Source organism: Nicotiana sylvestris, chromosome 5 (genome assembly GCF_000393655.2).
Source record: "Nicotiana sylvestris chromosome 5, ASM39365v2, whole genome shotgun sequence".
NCBI classification, from domain to species: Eukaryota; Viridiplantae; Streptophyta; class Magnoliopsida; order Solanales; family Solanaceae; genus Nicotiana; species Nicotiana sylvestris.
The window spans coordinates 126,515,082-126,519,713 of record NC_091061.1 but is presented as its reverse complement, the minus strand read 5'-3'; the positions used below and the strand labels follow the sequence as shown (position 1 = coordinate 126,519,713).

At 45.9% G+C, this 4,632-nt stretch overlaps 1 pseudogene; it reads left to right on the top strand.

The window, feature by feature from the left end:
• The first annotated feature begins 619 nt into the window (after window positions 1–619).
• LOC138869284 (uncharacterized) lies at window positions 620–1,960 on the top strand (annotated as a pseudogene).
• Window positions 1,961–4,632: the final 2,672 nt, after the last annotated feature.

The following is a 4,632-nucleotide window of genomic DNA, read 5'->3' as shown; positions in this document are numbered from 1 at the left end:
AGGCCATCTTCCTAGGCCCTTTCAGTCAGCATTTCAGGTTTCTCACGGTGCTTCATGTGGCCGTGGTTCTCATATGTAGTATTTTGATCAGCAGCCCTACAGTGCACCACCAGCTCCTGTCAGTGCACCGCCGCTCCAGAGTTTTTGGGGTGGTCATTCAGGTCTCCAGGGTCAGTTTTAGTTTTCTCAGCCGCATCACTCAGGTGGATGCTATGAGTGTGGTGAGTATGGTCATATCAGGAGGGCTTGTCCGAGGTTGGTTGGTACTCAGTCGCAGCAGCAGGGTTCCCGTGCTATGGTTCAGGCACTAGGTGTTCCACAGCCCGCCCAGCCAGCTAGAGGTGGGGGTAGAGGTGCTAGAGGTGGAGGTAGAGGTGCTAGAAGTGGAGCTCAGACCGCTAGAGGTGGAGGCCAGCCAGCTGCAGGCCGTCCCATAGAGGTAGTCCAGAATGGTGGGGCCCAGCCCCAATGTTATGCTCTTCCAGCCAGGCCCGAGGATGAGGCTTCAGATGCGGTTATCACAGGTACTGTTCTGGTTTGTGATAGAGATGCTTCAGTGTTATTTGATCTAGGGTCTACATACTCGTACGTGTCATCTTATTTTGCACCATATCTGGTCATGCTTAGTGATTCATTGAGTGTTCCTGTTTATGTGTCTACATCGGTGGGTGATTCTATCATGGTAAATCGAGTACATCGCTCTTGTATAGTTGTGATTGGGGGTCTTGAAACTCGAGTAGATTTGCTGCTTCTGGACATGGTCGACTTCGATGTTATATTGGGGATGGATTGGTTATCACCTTACCATACTATCTTGGACTGTCATACCAAGATTGTGACCTTAGCTTTACCGGGTTCGCCTCGTTTAGAGTGGAGAGGGACTCCTGGTCATTCTACCCGTAGTGTTATCTCTTATGTGAAGGTTAAATGTATGGTCAAGAAGGGGTGTTTGGCCTATTTGGCGTATGTTTGTGATTCTAGTGCTGAGGTTCTTTCCATTGATTCTGTGCCTGTTGTTCGTGAGTTTCCTGAGGTATTTTCTTCAGACCTGCCAGGTATGCTACCCGAAAAGGATATTGACTTTTACATTGATTTGGCTCCGGGCACTCAGCCCATTTCTATCCCGTCGTATCGTATGGCCCCGCCTGAGTTGAAAGAGTTGAAGGAGCAGTTACAAGACTTTCTTGATAAGGATTTCATTAGACCCAGTTTTTCGCCTTGGGGTGCGCCAGTGTTGTTTGTTAAGAAGAAGGATGGGTCGATGAGAATGTGTATTGATTACCAGTAGTTGAACAAGGTTGCAATCAAGAATAAGTATCCATTATTGAGGATTGATGATTTGTTTGATCAGCTTCAGGGTGCCAAGGTATTTTCGAAGATTGACTTGAGATCTGGCTACCATCAATTGAGAATTAGGGCATCCGATGTCCCTAAGACAGCTTTCCGCACTCGGTACGGGCATTATAAGTTCTTGGTTATGTCATTCAGGTTGACAAATGCCCCAACAGCTTTTATGGATTTGATGAACCGAGTGTTCAGGCCTTATTTGGACTCATTCATGTTAGTCTTCATTGATGATATTTTGATTTATTCTCGCAGCCAGGAGGAGCACGAGCGACATCTCAGAGTGGTTCTTCAGACTCTGAGGGATAGTTAGTTATATGCTAAGTTATTGAAGTGTGAGTTCTGGTTGAGTTCAGTTGCATTCCTGGGTCATGTTGTATCAACAGAGGGTATTCAGGTTGATCCGAAGAAGATTGAGGCAGTCAAGAACTGGTCTAGACCAGCATGAGCTACAGAGATTCGGAGTTTTTTGGGATTGGCAGGCTACTATCATCGGTTCGTGAAGGGGTTCTCATCTATCGTAGCCCCGATGACCAGGTTGACCCAGAAGGGTACCCAGTTCAGATGGTCGGATGAGTGTAGGGTGAGCTTTTAAAAGCTCAAGACAGCTCTAACTACGACACCAGTGTTGGTTTTGCCCACAGATTCAGGGCCTTATACAGTCTATTGTGATGCATCTCGTATTGGACTTGGTGCAGTGTTGATGCAGGATGGCAAGGTCATAGCCTATGCTTCGCGGCAGTTGAAGATTCATGAGAAGAACTATCTGATTCATGATTTGGAGTTGGCAGCCATTGTTCACGCATTGAAGATTTGGAGGCATTATCTGTATGGCGTGGCATGTGAGGTGTTCACGGATCACAAAAGTCTTCAGTATTTGTTCAAGCAAAAGGAGTTAAATTTGAGGCAGAGGAGGTGGTTGGAGTTGTTGAAAGACTATGATATCACTATCTTATATCATCCGGGAAAGGCCAATGTGGTGGCCGATGCTTTGAGTAGGAAGTCAACTAGTATGGGCAGTCTTGTTTATATTCCGATCGGTGAGAGACCGCTTGCTTTGGATGTTCAGGCCTTGGCCAATCAGTTCGTGAGGTTGGATGTTTCTGAGCCTAGTCGTGTGTTAGCTTGCACGGTCGCTCGTTCTTCTTTATTGGAGCGTATCCGTGATTAGCAGTATGATGATACCCATTTGTGTGTCCTTAGAGACACGGTGCAGTGCGGAGGTGCCAAGCAGGCCTTAGATGATGATGGAGTTTTGAGATTGTAGGGTCGAGTTTGTGTGTCAAATGTGGATGGGCTCCTGGAGTTGATTTTAGAGGAGGCCCATAGCTCCCTGTACTCTATTCATCCGGGCGCCGCAAAGATGTATCAGGATTTACGGCAACATTATTGGTGGCGGAGAATGAAGAAGGATATCGTTGCATGTGGATCTGTGTTTGAATTGTCAGCAGGTTAAGTACAAGCATCAGAGGCTCGATGGTTCATTTTAGAAGATTGAGATTCCTGAGTGGAAGTGGGAACGTGTCACTATGGACTTTGTTGTTGGTCTCCCACGGACTTAGAGGAAGTTTGATGTAGTGTAGGTTATTGTTGATAGGTTGACCAAGTCAGCGCATTTCATTCCTGTGGCAGTCTCATATTCTTATGAGAGGTTAGCTGAGATCTATATCTGGGAGATTGTTCGCCTTTATGGTGTTCCCGTGTCTATCATTTCGGACTGAGGTACGTAGTTTACCTCACGCTTCTGGAGAGTAGTTCAGCGAGAGTTGAACACTCGGGTTGAGTTGAGCACAACATTTCATCCTCAGACGGACGGCCAGTTTGAGCGGACTATTCAGATTTTGGAGGATATGCTCCGAGCTTGTGTCATTGACTTTGGAGGCTTGTGGGATCAATTTTTGCCTTTAGCAGAGTTTGCCTACAACAATAGCTACCAGTCGAGTATCCAGATGGCTCCTTATGAGGCTTTATATGGTAGGTGATGTTGGTCTCCGGTTGGATGGTTTGAGCATGGAGAGGCTCGGTTATTAGGTACGGATCTGGTTCAGGAGGCCTTGGACAAGGTCAGGATTATTCAGGATAGGCTTCGTATAGCTCAGTCCAGGCAAAAGAGTTATGCTGACCGCAAGGTTAGAGATTTGGCTTTCATGGTCGGTGAGCGGGTATTGCTTCGAGTGTCGCCTATGAACGGCATGATGAGATTTGGGAAGAAGGGCAAGCTTAGCCCTAGGTTCAGTGGCCCGTTTGAGATTCTTGATCGAGTGGGAGAGGTGGTTTATAGACTTGCATTGCCGCCGAGCTTATCAGCCGTGCATACAGTGTTTCATGTGTCCATGCTTCGGAAGTATCACGACGATCCATCCTACGTGTTAGATTTCAGCACTGTCCAGTTGGACAAGGACTTATCTTACGAGGAGGAGCCGGTAGCTATTCTAGACCGGCAGGTTCGTTGGTTGAGATCGAAGAGTTTTCCTTCTGTTCGTGTTCAGTGGAGAGGTCAGCCTCTTGAGGCATCGACCTGGGAGTCCGAGTCCGATATGCAGAGCCATTATCCCCATCTTTTCCCCCACTCAGGTACTTCCTTCTTCTGTCCGTACGAGGATGAACGATTATTTTAGAGGTGGAGAAAACCTCATTTAGCGTCACCTCGAGTTGCGTGAGTTGTCCGGACGCGTAGCCGGAAAACCTAAATGTGAAAATCTGTGAAAAATGATAAGTTTTGACTGTAAAATGAATTAATTTGACTTTGGTCAATGTTTTGGGTAAACGGACCCGGACCCGTGATTTGACAGTCCTGGAGGGTCCGTAGGAAATTATGGGACTTGGGCGTATGCCTGGAATCGAATTCCAAAGTCCCAAGCCCGAAAAATGAATTTTTAAAGAAAATTATTTTCTGAAATTGTTTAAAGGATTTTGAAATGAATTTTGATTAGAACATGTTGGTATCAGGCTCGTATTTTGGTTCCGGCGCCCGGTATAGGTCTTATATGTGGTTAAGATAACTCTGCGAAGTTTGGTAAGAAACATAATCCGTTTGACGTGATTCTGACCGTAAATGCAAAGTTTGATGCTTTAAGAAGTTTTGAAATATTTCATTCATTTTGAGGTTTAATTCGTTGTTATTGAGGTTTTTTTGGCGATTTGATCACACAGATAAGTTTATATGATGTTATTGAGTTAGTACGTATGTTTGGTTTTGAGCCCCGAGGGCTCGGGTGTGTTTCGGATGGGTTTTGGAAGGTTTTTGGAACTCAAAAGTTGCAGGTTTTTCTAGTTTCTAGTGTGCTG